This window comes from Ambystoma mexicanum, chromosome 11 (genome assembly GCF_040938575.1).
Source record: "Ambystoma mexicanum isolate Mex_15411 chromosome 11, UKY_AmexF1_1, whole genome shotgun sequence".
Taxonomy (NCBI): domain Eukaryota; kingdom Metazoa; phylum Chordata; class Amphibia; order Caudata; family Ambystomatidae; genus Ambystoma; species Ambystoma mexicanum.
In genome coordinates, this window is record NC_090934.1 from 404,734,199 (window position 1) to 404,753,810 (window position 19,612).

The window sequence follows — 19,612 nt, forward strand, 5'->3', positions numbered from 1 at the left end:
TCCTCTGTGTATTCCCTTGGCTCACCTTGCTGTTCTTGTCTTCTCCTTAGGTGCCGGAGTGCGGCGGTAACATGCAGGAGGATGCAGTGAAATGTGAAGATGCTGCGAAGGCCGGTGAGTGCAGCGCGGCGCTGCAGCAGGCGAGGCGACGCGCATATAATAACTTCTTTCTTCCAGCTCGAAGGCACGATGGATCAGGAATTCAGGTAAGGATCAAAGGTATTGCTCTTGTTCTAACCTTTTCTCCTTCTTTCTCCCTTTTTGTAGGAGCTCCAAACTCGAGGCGGGCGTGGCAGATGACTGGATGCAGACTTGCAGGCACGATGAGTGTTACGCTGCTGGATGCAGAATAACGCGAAGCTTGTGCTGCTCTTCGGGCGTGGTTTAAATAGCCTCCAAAGTAGCCCCTAGCGGGGGTTGTTGGGCTTGCTTGGGGTAACTTTATGCCTGCTTCCGGGGTTGCTGGACTTGGTCTGGGTCCCGGGGGGTAGGCATCATGACAACCAAGCTAACATTGATTTGTGGGACCGAGAAAAAAGAGGGGAGAAACACAGCGTAGACAAGCTTCTACTTGAGAGGGTATTGAAAGCAAAAGATGGTCTAATTCTCAATAGATCAAACCTCCTGAAATTACTTCACAACGTGCCACAACTATGTGTTGTTGAACCAAAGGACATCAAAATTGTGGCCTTTCCCAAAGAAGAAGAAACTGACCGGATCTGCATCTATCTGTCCTCCAAAGCAGTCATGAGTCTAATCTGGGCAGCTGCTGACAATCTTAGAATTCTTGGATTCGACCTCAAGTTGCACAAAACTGCAAATATTGAACAAGAAACAAAACAGAACATGACAACCAGGCAGCCGAGGAAATGCAGTTCTTCAAGTGAAGCATATTCTATGGATGACCTGAACGCAAAACCAATAAGGTTTTCTCCAACAGTCCTGCGAGGACCAAATGCCCTTCGCATGAGGATAAAGGGACGCTCTGAAAACAAGGATGAGGCCCAGATGAATAGTGAAGACCCAATTGGGACAAAAATCGACACACAAAAACCCTGGGACTGACTAGCTGAGGCCCTAGCCTAAAAAAAAGATACTATACTGAATGTCCTGATGCTTCAAAAAACCTGCAGATAGCCTCATGGAACACGCAAGGTTTTCAACACCTGTTTGGACAACTAAATGACGAGCTACTGATAACAGACATCATATGTATCCAGGAATGCTGGCTGCTAGAAGCCCCAATCATGAACAGGGCCACGTGCCTTTTGAACAAGGCATACAAAGGCAAGAAAGGAAGACCATCTGCAGGCCTTTTAACCATTATAAAGAACAATCTCAAAGGTAACATAGTACGGGCCGTGAGTCCTTCACCACTTATTCAAATAACAATAATCCAAGAGGAAAAACGTGGAAAAACACAAACTGAAAAGAAGACGCAAATAATAATTAACCTGTATTGGAACATCAAGGCTAAAGATGGTGATGCATTCTTGGACACTGTGACCAAAAATATTGACGAGTTAAGAGCAGAATATCAAAACTCCTCAATAGTTATTTGTGGAGACTTAAACATAGATTGCACAAAAAAGAAGAATCTTGATGGCCGCACAGGTCAAAAACAACAGAAATGTTCCTGTATGCAAAAATGGTTAACAGAGATGAAAAGTCGGGATCTCCTATAGGTAAATGGAAATGTAGTTGGAGATCTACAAGGGGACTCGACTTGGACATCACACAACCTAAGCACAACCTTGGACTACTTCTTGGTTGATCGTGAAACTTTTGAAACAGTTTCTTCTTTGAAGATAATACCAACAACAAAAAGTGATCACAAAATGCTCATTCTTACGTGTTCCGTTCCAACCAGCCACCATGCTAGCGGCACGGGATATCAAGAAAACTGGGCTCACAAAGTCCACGTGAATAGTGGTCTAAATAGATTGAGACTGGTACCAAATATGATACCAACTCTCAAAAAAACAACAGAGTTGGCAGACATTGACTGACACAGGTGTAGAATATGAAGCTTGTCTAACTGTTTTCAGAGAAACAAAAGGCCCCAACATGAAGCCCAAAACAGTTAGACCACATAAATTCAACCCTGAACTAGCAGAAAAAAACCTCAACTGGCATCAAATCTGAGGGCATTAGAGAACAGAACGACCAGCATGCAATTGATGAAAGGATAGCACTAAAAAAAGCATATCGGAATTGGACCAAATCTCATAGAGCCTAACTGTTCCAAAGACTCTGAACAAATGTTGATAGCATCTAACAACAAAAATGCTAAATTCACGCGGGCACTGTTAAATCAGAATAGTGGCCTTCAAGGAGCAGAGCAGATCAACCCTATTCACGAGGCAAAATGGACACAACATTTCCAAGAAATCTATAGCCAATCATCAAATGACATTGAGCGAACACAAGGAAACCCCACAGGGACCGCATGGAACATACCATTCAAGAAGTCTGAAATCATGTCACTGATTAACAAAGCCAATAACTCTTGGGCCCCCGTGCCCGACGGCTTGTCTAACGCCATACTAAAACAAGCCCCAGAAGTGTGGGCCGACATGTGTCATGTATTATTCACAAGAATCATCAATAACATACAAATACCAGAAACATGGACAAAAGCAATTATCATCCCAATACACAAAAAGGGGGACCAAGCCAGACCCGAGAATTACCGACCAATATATCTATTCGACGAGATGGGTATAATGTTTGCTGGCATCCTCCTAAAAAGATTGAAAGAATGGATAGGATTGTCCAGAAATTACGATCATAGGCAAGCGGGGTTTGTCGAGAGAGTAGATTGCGGCTTAAACTTACTCATATTCAATCTAATGAAGGCGAAAACCATCTGTGAAAACCAGAAGCTGTATCTTGCCTGTATAGACATGGCCGCCGCTTTTGATAGAGTGGACAGACAAATACTGTGGGCCAAGATGGAGCGGAAAGGAAGCCCGGTAGACCTAGAGGCAGCAATTAAAGCCCTCCATACTGGCACTTCCATACAAGTACAGCTAAACCAAAAGGGCAATTTAACCTAGGCAATACCAATGAAAAGTGGCTTAAAACAGGGGTGCCCCTTGGCGTCAATACTCTATAATTTTTCCATCTTGGATATAAAATATCGGCTCGAGCCAGCAAGAGCATGCTCGCCAAAGCTAGGCGATACTGCAGTAGGCCACCTGTTGTACACAGATGATCTAATTATTCTGGATAAGACCCCAAATGGCCTGCAGAAGAAGCTTGAAGCCCTGGACAAATATGTCAAAGAAAACAAACAAAAAATAAACCCAGAAAATCAGAAATCTTAATAATTAAGAAACCGAGAGCAACAGTTCAAAAATCTTTCAAATGGTGTGCCCATACCGATAACGACAAGCTCGAAACATCTGGGAGCAATAATAAGCGCCGATTGGAGCAATCAGCCATGGATCGTGCATATCAACCACAAAATGGATCAGCGAATAGCACAAGCCTTAATCCTGAAGAGAAGATATGGCAAGTTCTCGATTCAACCAACAGCGGACTTCTACAACACAAAGTGATTCCATCAATAACCTACCCTGGCGACACAGCGCTTAGAATTCCATGGGATAAGGTTGAAGTCAGGTTTTGGAGGAAAGTTCTGAGAATCCTGTCTTGCGTTCCAATGAGTATAATTCGGCATAAACTGGGCCTTCATCCTATGCAGGTATCGGTTGTATGGAAAACCTTGGCAACATTCAGAAAGATAATTGCAAAAGACTGTCCTCCACAATATGCAATCCCAAAAATTGAAAATGAAAAAATACCATTTTGACCGTTGACTATTTGGAAGGAAAAATGCAATGAGATTCTGCAAAACTTGAACGTATCAACAGACACCCTATGTAACCATCCAAAGAGGGTCAAAACCCTACTCTTGGCTGTAGACTGTGCGGAAACGGAAAGTGCCCGTGCTGCTTCCAATTTCACACACTCTCAACAAGAACTACCACACTGCCAAAAGGTTTGCCCGGATATCTGAAAAAGAGTGCAAACCCCACTCCTCGGGATCTGATCTTACGATTCAGACTTAAGATCCTAAGAACAAAAAACGAACCTTATTAAATATGGCATAGTAAGCGATACCACATGCCGGCTTTGTAAGCAGGACGAAGAGTCCTTGCGACATCTGATATTGTACTGCACTGAGTTAAGATCAGCATGAGGTAAACCAACATTAATGCCGGCCTGTGAGTTAGATCCGGATTTGTGGTGGTCAACCCTGTACGACAATCCAAACCAAAAAACAAGAGCACTTGGAATGTTTCTTCAAACAGTGTTAAATAGACTGGAAAATAAATCAGCAGTTCCATAACAAAAACGAAAAGGACTCCTTGTTTTTGGAACTAGTTTTACGTAATGACTGTCTTAAAGAAGCGAAATACATTGCCAAACCATGGAGGAAAGATTGAAAACCACGGACAGAAATGGTACAGGAACAACAAGAAAGTCTGTGTTGATGGTTTGGCTATGTAATTGAGATGTAAACGTTTTCTTTTAAAGCAAAAGCTTGTATTTATTTACACTAAATGCTTAATAAAAAAATGTCAATAAAATAAAGGCAGGCAAACTGCAGGTGTGGTGGTGAGCAAAGATTAGCTGAGCAAACAGCATGGAAACTTTGGGCTCAGAAACAAAAGCAAAACAAAGCAAAAAAAAGGAACAATACCTAAACTTAAAACAAACGCCTTAGCGCTAATCCCCAACTGCGGAAAAAGAAAAGCAGAAAGGCACAATTTTCAAAGGGCAAAGAAAAGCCAAATGCAAAGCCTACGGCAGAAGCACTGCAGGGCATTGTGAATTCATGTGTCTTTCAAAACAGGCTAAACATACAAATCTGGGGGAGAAACAAGAACAAAAAGACCAGGATTCACGGCAGTCAATTAGGCTTTCAGCAACCGGTGGCGAGAAACCTACTGAAACTTTGAATTATGCATGACTGGTGTCAGAAAGCTATTGATTTAGGACACCTGGTTATACACGCAGACTAATCAGTCGCCGAACCAAGCAGGCAAACACCTGTGCAGCTTGCTTCACTCGCCCATCCTAGAATCCTAGTATCTCAGACACACTTACAGACAGTGGGCAGGTATGCTTCAAACTCTGGTAGTCTTTTGTGTAGAGAATATGACCTTGATGGAGTCAAGCAAGGAGAGGCTACATGACCAGTTTTCGATGGATGGTTTTCTTCATGGTATGCCAAAGTTTTAAGATTGGGGTACATTATTCTGCACAGTCAAAATCATTCTTTGAAGAGGCATTCCTATAATTAGGTGAATCTGTTGGAAAACTTACTACCACTGGCAAATTGAAGAGCTCCCATCAGGGATGTGTGAAGGGAGCAAGCTTTAGGGGGAATTTCTTTGAGAGCAATTGAAGTGTATTCCATGAATGAGATTTCTTTATGCAGAAAATGGAGCCATTACACATATATCCAAAATGAAGGGTGGGGGTGGGGGAGAACCACCCACACATGGAAAGGGAAAGAAATACCACATCATTGTAAGGAAGCACAAAACTAGGCTGGGATGTGCATGCAGCCCACCCAAGAGAAAAATAATAGATATGTGTTTTTAAATGCAGACTGTGAAAATTACAGTGTACCTACTTAGCAAACACATTTGCACAGCAATGCCGGCCTGTGCCTTTGCTGCTCCGAATACACCAGGACATGACTCTGTTTCTGCAAAAGTAACATTGAGCTGAAGGAAGTAGAGTGAAGTGGACAGGGTCACCGAAGGGGCATGGCCATGTAACTGATGACTTGCTTCAGTGCATGGAAAAGTATTGTCACTAAAAGTGTTTCATTAGGTAACAGATAGAATACAATCCATACAAAGTTAGTGGACAATGATAAGTCGTTATTTCGGGTTATAAAAGATACTGCTGAGATTGTTCAGTGGCTAGATGGGCAAAAGATTGTCGTCATTTTTCTAAAACAAATCTAGGTTTACTACTCCAAACCCTGGTAAAGCTAACATTAAGATCTGGGAAATGGACTGGATTGTGAGGGTTATAGATCTTGCATGATTTTAAAGGGCGAGAGCAAAGCATTTGGTAATGTTCCGAACTATCTCAAACATTTCCTGATCCCATTTATAGAAATGTTTTTTTAAGATTCTGCTTGAATATTTTACCAACCAAGGAAGTACTGGGTGCCAGGGCAAAAGCCAGGGCAAAGGGAGACCGGGAGCTCAGCTGTTCAGGTGCAGATATTGTGATCCACCTTCTCATTTAGAAACGCGTTTGCACATCATGGCAGGATGTCCTAAATTGTCTGAGATGAGAGTGAATTGTTTAGGTAACATTTGGAATCAATTTGCATTGTATAATGAGTAAATGTGGTTGTTGTTGTGAAGTGGGCACTTAGTTAGTATCACAATTGCAGTTGTGTGTTTCTTTCCTTAAATACATAGGTTTCATATAGTTATCATCAGATGTGAGTTGGCCTTACTATCCGTGAAGTGTCTGTTGGAATGGAAATCTTTGTCATTGTATAGGAAGATTTTGCTTTGCCCGAGTTAATCCCTATTTGTGCCCCTGAATTCAATAAAGTACAATAAATCATGCCCAGATTTGGCTTCTTGGGTGGACGACTGTGACTGTCTTCTCGTCAAGATCGTGAGGAACAAAGAAAATCTAATGCCTAATCCCCCAAAAGTTAAGATCGCGGTGTGGGTTTAGGTTTGGTGCGCAACCCGCTCCATGATTCGTGCGTACTCACTGTTCAGGTTTCAAGCTCTTTCTGAGAAAAGATATAACGTTCCTGAACAGTATATTAAAAGGTGTTCTTGTCCACCGCTGCGTAAAAAGTACATGAATCGGAGGCTGAACCTATCCCCTACTATCGAGGTTTTGGGGGCAAGTTCAAGCATCCCAAGAGAACTGCATGTGTGCAGGCTGCATGGTAAAGCTGATGTAATTGAGACCTTGGATCACCTCATTTTTAAATGTTATGGGTCAATTCATTTGCCCTTCCAGGTTCTTTACTGACTTATTAAAGCCCCTCCAAACCGTTACCTATTCATAACTTTGGAGACAGCTATTAGGAGGGGAGTCAACCCCCTTATTCTGGCTACTGTATGGTGTTTGGAAGCCATAATGGAGTGCATTAACAGCAAAAAGGTTTCATGATTTTATATGTGATTTAATAATGTATGTAGTAAATTATGTTTTTATTTTTTTATTTTTAGACTAATCTGGTTTTATGTAACACTTTTTGAAGCAGTGTTCTTTTTCATATGTTTGTGTAAGGTTTATTAAGCCATATAACAATAAAAAAAGAAAGAAAATAGGTCTTGAAGATTACTTTAAAAATCCTTAAGATTTTAAACTTTGTGTATTTTAGGTTAGGAAAGTATTGACATATGCCCCCAAGAAGCATTGATTCAAAATCATTGGTGAATGCTATGAAAATTAATCCGTTTGTTCCTCTCAAATAATAGGATGGAGAGGTTTTAGAATAGTAATAAGAATAATTGTTTTTTATAACGCGCTTAATACCAGAGAACCAACTTCCAAACGCAAGCCCGGGATTCGAACTGCGTTGTCTTGCTTCCAAAACAAATGTATTGCCCCTGAGCTATCCTCTTGGCATAATGGCAGATAGAATTTGATAATTTGTGTTTTAGAACAGTATTTATTTTGTCTAATGTAAGATTGTATTTATTATAACTTCATTATGCTGTATACTTTATTTGTTGGAAAATTATAATGATGCCTGAAAGGCCTTTCTGTGGTCTAATGTACCTTTAATACTCAACAGAGGCGTTGCTTGGTGTGAGAGGTTGCTGGGAGATGGGTGGGGAGGTCTATCGCCCCTGGTCTTTTGGTTGTAGCCTCGGATAGAAGCTCAGGGGCGTTGTAGGTGTAAATAGAAGCTACGGGGCTGCAAACAAAAGGCTAGCTAGCCCCAAGTCCCGACATTAGTCTAGCCCCAGATCTTGTCCAGACCTAGCAACACCCCTGACACTAGCAAAAGGCAAGTGTCTTTTCTTATTGACGTGCTCCAGTTTTCCTTCCGCATTTAAGCATGACTGGTGATTGCTACAGGCACAGCTCTGTGGGCAGTGCAGGTCACGGTGCCTGTGGTCTTTAGCATGCCCTCGAGATATGGGTGATTAGGAAGGGGAGGGGTGCATTAGGCTCCATGCTGTGGCCTGTGGGGAGCAATGGCTGAAAGTAATGGTGGTCTTAAGATGCATTTGCTTTCACTGTGGATTGGAGGGGAGAAGATGCAGGATCCCAGGTGGGGTCTGCAGTGGGGTCGAGGGCAGGCATGGTGGAGGTGGCAGATTGGGGGTGGGGCTGAGCGGCATGAGTTCACTTCTTTTGTTTGAACAATGGGATCACTGATGCTAACTCCAAAATGTGTGGCTTGAACCACCTCCCCATGCGCACAAATCTTGCTGAGTGGGGTTCTCAAGCAGACTGCCTAGGGAGGTGGCAGTCGAACATGGTGGTGGTGGTGGAGGGTCCCTCGCAACATGACTGTCTGGACTAGTAAAACATTATGAGCAGACAGCAGTCTCTGTTCATATGTGCAAGCATTAAGAATAGTGTAGCCTGGCAAAACATTTTGTAAAAAAAAATGTTTATTGAAATAATGGTTGTTTAAAACAGCCTTATACAAAACAGAAATCATCACAGACTGTAAAGAACACACGTATACAATTTCTACACACTCAAATTGATCAAACAAAACACAGTTCAAATACATTTTTTCAATGCAAAGATCAAAATCACACATACCTAGCTGCAATGCATTTTAACATTACACTACTAAAAAGTACATATTTTTTCTCTGTTTTCATTGAGGAGGAGCCCATTGACTCAACATAACCCACACCACGCCGCGGAGCGGGCCAAGGAGTGTGGTGGTAGAGTGGGGAGTCTGCAGGAGCTGCCACAGTATTTTCTCTGTTTTCATTGAGGAGGAGCCCATTGACTTAACATAACCCAGACCAGTCCGCGGAGCGGGCCGCAGAGTGTGGAGGTAGAGTGTGGAGTCTGCAGGAGCTGCCACAGTATTTTCTCTGTTTTCATTGAGGAGGAGCCCATTGACTCAACATAACCCACACCAGGCCGCGGAGCGGGCCGCAGAGTGTGGAGGTAGAATGTGAAGTCTGCAGGAGTCCGCGGGACACGCGGAAGCCAGAAGCAGCAGGTAAGAAAACATATTGAGGAACGTATGTATGCTGCCCGCGCTAGCAATAAAATTGTAAACCAACTGAACCCCAGCTCTGCCTGATTACTCCACTACTACTAAAGAATAGATTGGGCCCCAAACCGCTTGCCCCCTACCACAAAACAAAACGAACATTCTGAGTGAGTGCCAGGTGTGTGGGGACTGCGGGACCCAGTCCTTTGACCCACCTGCCTCTGGCCCCCCTCCACCCATCCCTGGTCCCCTTCATCTGAACATGATTGTCTACTTTGTTCGCTATAGCTCTTCCACCGTTCCTGACTCTGAGAGCAGGTGGCGCTGGTGGCCATCTCTCACCGAGAGGAGTGAGGGAAGAGCGGAGTGCGGACTATCAAAGAACAGTCTGAGCCCCAAATCGCATTCCAGACCGCTTGCCTACTGCCTTACAACAAATGAAACGAACACTTCGCGTGTGTGCCAGGCGTGTGGGGACTGCGGGACTCAGTCCTTTGACCCACTGCGGGACTCAGTCCTTTGACCCACTCGCCTCTGGCCTCTCTCCACCCGCCCCCTTCATCTGAACACAATTGTCTACCTTGTTCGCTGTCTCTCCTCTTTCGATCCTGACTTCGAGAGCCGGCAGCGCTGGCTGGCCGTCGCCTGGCACGAAGAGAGAGGGAGGGGCGGAGAACGGTCTCTTCCTTGTTGCACGTGACCACAAGACCTCTGCTGGTCCAGGCGCATGTGCTATCGGGTGGCTTGGATACTTGCTACTGAGTTGTGCCAGAACTCCGGAGACAAGTCCAATAATCATGTCGGGAAAGAAAGAACAAACGGTACACAGTAAACACCCGAACACGAGAATGAGCTCCAAAATCATGGATGAGATGCGCATCTCGGCTCGCAACTCCCCACAGCCAAACAAAATAGATAATTCAATAAACACTCCAGGAAATATTGATTCTGAAGCCCTTGACACAGGCACTACTGAATGCCACAGTCAGGGGAAAGAAAACATGTATGACATTCACCTAACTTCAAATACAGATACCACTGACGGCCACATCGAGGAAAAAGAAAACACGCATGACATGCAACTAACTTCAAATTCAAAGGGCAATATTATGAGCCCTATGACGCTGACCAACGCACAAACCAACACTGTGGAAGGAAAAATCATACAAACTGTATTGCACGACATTCAGCCAAATGCAACCCCAAACAGCAATAATAGGTGCTCCTCTGCCCTGAATATAGTGCAGACCAATAAAGATGATCATTATTCAGCTGAAACAGCGGAAATTAAAGACGAACCATGGACAGCAGGTACTATAGATGACCAAGTCCTGAGGAAAAAGGCCCGAATATCTACCCCAGGACCGCTCTCACAAAAAGAGAGAGCCATGAATGCTAAGATGCAATGGAAAAACCATTATGAAAGCTTGAGGAAACCAGATCATAATGCGACGAGTGCCCTCCCCATTAATGCCAAACAAATGGAGCGTTTATCACTTGATTTGTCTGAAATCGAAGCCTTAATGGAATTACAAGAAATAAACAGGAAGAATAAGAAACGAATAAACCAAGCTGACCACTTGATCAGCAGAACGGAGACAAACACTATCATGGACCCTTTAATGGCTAGCAAAAACCACATGATGAGTGCAGACACAATGAAGAGCAATCAAATGACCAGGAACAACGGAAGCAAATGTACATGCACAGCAAACTTAGCCACGCCCCAAGAGTCTATAGCGACCAATATGGTTGTCCAACAAAACATGTTAATGGCAGTGACAACCCAAACAATGATCCCATACATAAAGCTCCAGGAACTGAATACGGAAACTGCGAGAGAGCATACTATTAGGCTCAACCTATGCTAAACAAAAGAGCCTAGAGGCACTAACATCTAAGATTCAAGAATGCCGAAATCAGCCATACCTGGCAGCAATGCTTAGCTGACATTGCAAGACAAGACAGAACGGACAAAGCTGTACTAATCGAAGCTTTAATCGCCATCTCAGCGTCGTCAAGACCAAACACCCAAGCAGAAGTTAAAGTGGCAAAATTGTCCGAATACAAACATATGGAAAATGGAACCCAACCCATAAACCAGACAAAGAAGTTAATCCATTCAAACCAAGTCGAACCCATAACAGAGAATAATAAGTTTGACCAGGAAACAATGCTAATTGACATAACCTCTGATGCCCCGTTTAGCGAAGCGGAAAAAGCAATGCCTATTGATACGCCTGGACAAAATCCAGAAACCACTGCGCCCAAAGGAAGACAAAAAAAGGGGAACGAAAATCATAGCATTTTCAAACAACAACATCCAAGAGGTTAACCCCAAATAAAAGAAAAAAACATAAAAAACCAAACCAAAAAACATCAAAGAGGTTCCAGAGCATTTCTGAGAAACCTGATGCATAGCGTAAATGAAAACAAAAAAGCTACACAGGCACAACACCAGGGACCAAAAACTGGAAAAATCTAATCAAACCCCTCAGAAAAACAAAACTCACAAGGAAAAAAAAGACAGGCTCTCAAGAGCACCCACAAACTAATAAGCCAACACAACCCGTGGGACCTGAAGACAGCGATGAAGGAAATATAGAATCATTAATAAATCTGTCCACCTATTCAGTACAGGAATCAGAACATAATGAGAATATAAACTCTATGAAGTCTGCCCAACAAGAAGAACAAACAAACACCTTATCAATGATTATATTGGATTGTTATGAATATACTATTACAGGATCCCAGATAACCTTAGAGCTATCATGTGAAGAGATATCAGATGCTGAATTAAGCCCTGCAAACCATTCCTTAACTTCAGTGACTTTAGAGACAACCAACCAGGAACAAAGCATAAAACCAGACTACCAGGCACGCCAGAATCAAAAGAACACAAGATTGAGAGAACAAAATAGATCTCTTGTATACCCTCAATTTGTAGATCCATTCCAAAGGACTCAACGCTATTCATTAAGAAGTTGTGACACGAAACTAATTATGAACAGAACTAACACCCTCTGCCTATTTCAAGCAATACCGAATCTAAGAACCCTTACCACTAAAGATCTGAAAATAATCAAATTCATCGACCACAAAAGCCTGGATAAAATTTTGATCCATTGCCACTCAGAAGAAATGCTGAGGAAAATTGCATCCTGCAGGAAAGACATAATGCACCTAGGATTCGAGCTGAACATAGAAGAATGTTCCGCCAAGACACAAGTGGACATTTTCAATTTGAATGATCAAGGAACCAGCAAAATGTACTCAGAAATTAGCAGCTCTGAGAGTCCTGAAAATTCTGAGAACCAGGATACATATAAAAACAGCGTTAATAAAAGTATTAATACCTTTCATAATCTTGCTAAAGATCATCAATAGCCGAGAGGAGAATGCAATAGGAGAGGATCAGACCGAACCCCTTTTTGCAAGACCTTGACTCAACAACTAATTCCAATGAATACCACAACAAAATGTCACTATAACAACAAACTACAGACAATAAGCAACTGGCGATATGTTGTTCATGGAATACACGTGGACACTCGCATTTATTCCACAAAGAGCATGCAGACCTGAACCAAGCCAGCATAATATGCCTTCAGGAGACATGGCTCATTGAGCCTCCAACCTGCGAAGGTTACCTCACACAGACGAATCCTGCATCTGCAAGCAAGGCAGGCAGACCATCGGCCGGTCTCCTCACCTTGATCAAACAGGATCTGCCTTACGAAGTCATAGAATATACAAATATAGGTTGTTGCCCTCAAAACACTATACCTGAAATCATTCCCTTCGTTTGGAGGGATACACAATGTAGCACTTCGATTTTCTAGAGCGGCATGTAAGTTGCCTGATACTTTTCCTAACTATTCTTTTTTGGGTCCAGAATACTGACATTTAAATAGACTATTTTGAGACTCTGTCTTATATAGCTTTTGAGAGATTCTGGGTTATAATATTCTATCTTGAAAGACCCCTATAATATTTCTTTCCTTTCATATAAACTAGTGCATAACCCTTTGACTACTGCTGCGTCATGATCAAACGAATCATGTGACTTACCGTGCCCATTTAGACCCAAGACTTGGTGCAAAAGATGATTAGTGATATGACACGTTGTCCACAAACAGACCACCCAGCTTATGGCGATTTTGCGATTTGCAAAAAAACGCAAAATTTGCCTTTTCCCACTATGGCCCCTATAAATCATTAAATGAGCGCAAAAAAGACACATTAGCTTTATGTATCTTTTTCACGCTCATTTAATGATTTATAGCATCCACAGAGGGGTTGCCATTTGCAGCAGCTCAAAGGTTAACAACTCCACTGAGCAAAAAGCAAATAAACCGAGGGGCTTCAGTTCAAAGGTGTGACCCAGGGTTGACACCTTTGAATTCAAGCCCCTCCATGGAGCTGATCGAGCTGTAGCCCTCTCCCCCTCCACACCCCAAAATGTTAGGCTGTGGTGACTCAGCCTGGCTGTCCTAAAGAGCGTGGCCAGACAGAACGGGACACAAATGACAAAGGTCTTGCAATTAATTACCATCGCAGCAGCTGGCAATTCCTATACACAGTTATGTTAAAATCAAGTCAATACTGTTGGATTTGCAAATGCTTGTTTTTAGCAGGACTTAAGTGAAGGACACTCATAGAAACTATCTTGGGGAAGGAACCCACGTTTTGTGTTTGGCAGAGGTAGTGGACCTGATTAAGTGTAACAGAGTTATTATAGGGAGGGTCTGCACTGACACCAAGCTTGCCGAGACCAAGCTTCGGCAACAGCAGTATCCCATATCCTCTTCACATGGCAGCAAGCTCCTGTAAAGCGCATTGCTGCCACAGCTGTGCTGTGACCCTCACCAGTGATGTCGCCTGTCCACCGCACTAAATGACTTAAAGGATTTAAGGTGCCAGGAAACCTGGCAGGATTACTGGCAAGAGCGCTTACTGGATCCCTTGAGCTTAAGAAGCATCTTGAGGGACCCCTTCCCCAAATAACAAAGTGTTGCTGTGGAGGATTAAGGCTTTGGGAGCAACTCACAGAACACAAGTAGCGATGGACCGACTGTGGGAGCACCTCAGAGTGTTATGCGGTTTCGAGAGTGCTTCCAGAGGAGCAGGCAGTGAATCTGGTAGAAAGCTGGAATAGGAACTGGGAAGGAGGTGATTTTCAGACGCAGGTGACCCATAGTGAAGACTAAGAGCTAAAGGAATTACATAAATGCCCTGATTTATGCAAAACAATTCTAGCAGTGCGCAGCAACGGACTGGGAGTATAGATCTGGGGGACGAATGCTGGCGAGGGAAGTGCCTTCAGCCTTGGAGGCAAGCCAGATGGCCTGCAGAGGATGCTCCTGTCCTCCGCTGAAGGGAGGATTCTCATGACTCATTTGGATGGGAGACTGAGTCTCTTTGAGATTATCATATCGACGTTGTCATCTTTAATTAAGATACACCTTCCATTTACTTTTATAGGGATCCCACCACCCCCATGCCATCTTTGGATTTCCTCTTTCTTCACTGCACTCACCCACTATCTATACCCAACGCTTCACTCCCCAGTCTTTTAAAATTTTTGATTTTGGTACTTATCTGCCAATTTAGGCTTTGAAGGTGTTTAGCTCCACTTCAATGTCATTGTTTTGAAATGTGTGGACCTAACCCCGGAGGACTGCCCGTACACATTGGGTTCACATGCCATGACTAAAGAGTGGTAGTGAAGCAGTGATGGGCTTCCAGAAATGGACCATAAGGGTTACCTTAACTAGGGACAGGTGTGCCTGGACACACCTGTGTGAGAGGATCTCAGTAGGGGGATAGCATAAGGGGCGCATTTTAGAATTTAGGTAGATCAGCAGAGCTGTGTGCGTGTGTGCCTGTATCTGTCTACATCCCAGTACTGAAAATGCAGGGGTTATAGCTGAGCAGCATTATGAAGGTACCAAAGCAGGAGTTGCGTAGAGTGCTGAAAGTCAGGACTGAGGTCGACTGGTAGAGCTATATTTAGGAACCCACAGAATAAAAGAGGAGCTGCAAGTTAGGACTGATGTGATTAGGGGAGATGGGATTGAGACCAAGTACTGAAACTGATGTAGCTCAGGAATGGACGGGGGTGTTCAGAAAGCTATGCAATCAGTGCCATTATAGTGCTTATAAATCAAGTGGCAGAAGGCATTAACTCAGAAGACTGCTTTGAAAAAACAATGACGGGCATTTCAGGCTCACAGTTTGATGCTATTGCTCGATAAAGTTAGCTCAAAGGTTTGTTAAAAGTTCTCCACATCACCTCAAACATTCCTGTTTCAATGTGCAACACTCTGTACTGTTCAAGTTCTCTGTTTTTGGATAAAAAAGATGTTAAATGATGTATTTTTCGACAATAAATAATGCCGCAAAAAATGCAGTTGTGTGCCGCAATTTTTTCTTTTTTGTGCCGCACAATTTTCCATTTCATGCCGCAATATCCTGGATGGTCTGCACAAATGATGATTACAATGCCTTGTCCATGGAATATCTTGTAAACTAGTAAGCTTCATCCCAATTTTTTTGATTCTTTTGATATTGTTGATACATAATATAATGATTGTTTTATTGTTAAAAATTCTCTAGTTTCAAAACATTTTGATATATGAATACTACATGAAATTAAATATGACTTATGTTTCTCTCATAGAAAAATTGAAAAATTGTACCATTGCCCCTGAAGAAGAGTTGAAAACTCGAAACGCGTTGGGCGTCACCATGTACTGTGTACAATAAAGAAACTAATTGTTTTCTACAATCTTCGTTTCTTTACAAATTGTTTAGAAATTCTTTAAAAATTCTTTAAAAATTATTGGATCTACGAAGATAGGTTATGTGAAATGTTTCCTGAAATGATGTATAGGACGAATAACTAAAATTCCCTATAGTTATTGATCTGTTTTTACAGATATTCGATAGTGTGCAGGGGACGGGCGTTCCCAAATTCCTCTTTGGGAACAACCACTTTTTCCATATATGTATCCAACCTAGATGCCAAGGTTGAGCCTTTATCCCCCCGCACCTCAAACTGATCTTCAAAACCTTTACCCTTACCACTTATCTGATTACAAAACAACCTAAAAAAGGTGTGCCGCTAGGTTCTATACACCGTTCTTCATGTGGAAACAAGAAGTCAATAATTGATTACTTTTATGTTACGAAAGGATTCTCAGCATCCTTCAAGGACGTGGAAAACATACCCAGCAATTTCAGCGACCACTATAATTTGAAGCGTTCATGAGAATTAAATGGTCCTTCTCCAAGGAGAATAAATATCCCACCTATCACGGTGAACTCCAGAATGAATCGCCACAAAATATCCCAAAACAAATGAAATAACCTGATGAAAACACTCAAGAACTCTGATTTAGAAGACAACAAAAAAAGAAACTATGGATGGCTTTTCAATCAATTTAAATTGACAATGGTACCGAAAGGGCACCAACAGCCCATGCACAAATATACTTACAGCAAGTCGATCGCCGCGAAAAAAAAGAAATGAGAACCGCCGTGACAAGAGCTAAATACGAACCAATCTTGATTAAAAAAACAAACATACATATTGCAAAACAAAAATATAAAAATTGGTTAAAAAACGCAAAAATGATGCAAGAACAAGAAAAAGCGGAAAATATGATGTCCATCCTTAAAAACAATAACACCTGACGCCTGTGGGAACTGTTAAAACCAAAGACATGCACAAAAGAAGCTGTGATAGTTGATGTCCCGGAGTCTGCCTGGATTACCTACTTCACGGAATTATATAAAGAAAGAACACCCCGCAAGGGAAAAAGGCTGTCCCCAAATGAAACAACATGGAAAGTGTCATATGAGACTAAAGACATGAAAACTCGATCGAGAAACGTAATGTATCGCGGGCCCCCGGTCCCGACGATCTATCAAATGCGACACTCAAAGAGAATCCTAAAATCTGGGCTGACTTCTGTGGTGCAATCATCGATCTAATCAACAGCACCAAAAGAATAACAGCATCATGGCAATTGGCAACAATAATCCTCATATACAAACAGTGCTCAACTAAAGATCCTATGAATTATCACCCTCTGGCCATATTGGACCCCTCGGGGAAAATATTCGCAAACCATCTATTATCAAAATTAGTTGCCTGGTCGAAGCAGTCAAACCATCAAGCAGTTCGCCAAACTGGATTTGTTCGAAGAATTGGCACAGGCATAAATCTGCTAACATTTTGAAACATGAAGCTGACAAGTCAAGAACAGAAACGTACATTGCATACGTATACCTAAGCCTTGCTTTTGATAAAATCAACAGAGACCATCTATGGGCAAAATTGGTGCTATGTGGCTGTCCCAATGACATACTTGAGCCGATAAAGCAGGGGTGGACTGGGAACTAAAAGAGGCCCTGGAATTAATTACTGGGGACCAAAAGAGGCCCTGGAAATAAGGTTCAAAGTGGCCCCATTTGACACATTTTCAGCAAGCCCAATGCTTTTTCTATGAGAAAATTTGGAAATATCACACAAAAGAGGCCCAGGGTGCAGAGGCCCACCGGGAAATCTCCAGAGTTCCCTATAGGCCAGTCCACCTCTGCGATAAAGCTCCTCTACTCGAACACCAAAATACAGGTGAGAATGTCTTCAGACGGGATTGTAACCAACAAAATAAAAACATGGCACGGGCTAAAGCAAGGATGTCCACTTGCTACTGCACTATTTAATTTGTTTACATCTGATTATGAGGAAAGTATTTACACACCTAACATAAATCCTCCGAAACTCAGCACCAAAGCGTACCATGTTTAATATATGCTGACGACATCATACTTCTAGCAAAAATGCCTCGAGGTCTACAAATCGCATTAAACAAAACGCTCGAATATATGGATCATAATGAGCTTTCAATAAACATAAAAAAAATGAAAATCATGATGCTTACCCGGAAAACACAAAAGAAACAGAAATCTCTCTTATTCTATCTTCAAAAACAAAAATTGTAACAAGTCGCAACATACAAATATTTAGGATTTTGGATTAATCAATCCATGAGTGAAACTCCTTGGGTACTTCATGTGAAATCGAAGGCCAAATCTTTGGCCAGACAGGATCTAACGATCCATTGAAAATTTGGCAAATTTTCACTCAAGCCTGCCAATAGCTTTATTACCCTATGGAGGAGAATCCATGATCAACATGGATCAATCAATATGGACGCAACTCGAGGCCATCTTCTGGTGAAAAAATCTATCTCTTCCACAATCCAGACCTATGTCACGAATACACTACGAGTTAGGTCTCCAATCTCTACAGTCGATGATCATGTGGAAAACACTGGACACATATAGAAAATTGAACAACGAAGACAATATCCCGACACTAGACATACTGAGAGCATCAGATTTGACGCCCAACAACACAGCATTGACAAAATGGAGAGAAGCTGTAGAGAATGTATGCTCAGAAAAGAGCATCTCTCTCGATATGCTGATAAAAAGGCCCCAGCATGCCAAAAAGCTACTAGCAAGACTACATTGGATCGAGACCGAAAAAAAGAAAGATAAATATAAGCTAAACCTAAAATGCGATGGAGAAACCCAGAGCGATGAACCAATTACCACGCTACCTCAACTTATTTCCTGACCGCCAAATCCGCAACACGTTTCTAAGATTTAGGCTGAATATCATCCCAACCCGACAAATTCTGGGAAAATGGAACCAAAATGCACACAATAGTACTGACTGCAGATTCTGCAAAATCAGCGAATAAACTATCTGCCATGTAATATTGGAGTGCAAAGTGCTCAACCAGAAAAGATTGATGTTCAGCAAAAGATATGAATCTGCGCCTCATGAACTGGAAACCGAAGAACGTTGGAGTTACATTTTAATGGGAAACAACAGAAAAATGGTGACTACAATTGTCCATTTCTGGAAAGACATTACTTCTGAGAACCTCTCATTTTAAACGTCCAAGGGAAGCACTGCTTTATCTATCCAAACAAAAGATTTTACTGTAATAGAATTTTGTGTAAATGTAAGGTTTAGGATATAAACCAAATGCATTTTTTTTTAAAGTACATATTCAAGGGCATCATTTTTACTGTCTAGAATTTGGCGAAAAAAAGTGCAATTCAATTCAACATCCCTAATGAAGTACAATGCAGAGCCAGGAGACAATGCAAGGTAATGCGTGGACCCCCACCCTATATTCTTCACCATCGCAATCAATGAGTCCTGCTGCCTTAAGCAGTTTTATTACGCTGAAAGTCAGTCCAGTCTATTTGCCACTAGTTATACTACTGTAAAACTCTGTCACGCAAATATATTGAAAATCTTGAAGATACTTCGTCCAGAGTTCCTCTCTAAGTGCTTGCAGAGCCTCACATTCGATCACT

At 42.2% G+C, this 19,612-nt stretch overlaps 1 protein-coding gene across 2 annotated transcripts in view; it reads right to left on the bottom strand.

Annotated features, from left to right (window-relative positions):
- Positions 1-9,873, bottom strand: part of CSTPP1 (centriolar satellite-associated tubulin polyglutamylase complex regulator 1) — a 1,657,587-nt gene extending 1,647,714 nt beyond the window's left edge. For both annotated transcript variants that reach the window (XM_069623190.1, XM_069623189.1), the window contains exon 1: positions 9,783-9,873. The gene's annotated coding sequence lies outside the window, so the exon portion shown is untranslated. The remainder of the gene's footprint in view (positions 1-9,782) is intronic.
- Positions 9,874-19,612: the final 9,739 nt, after the last annotated feature.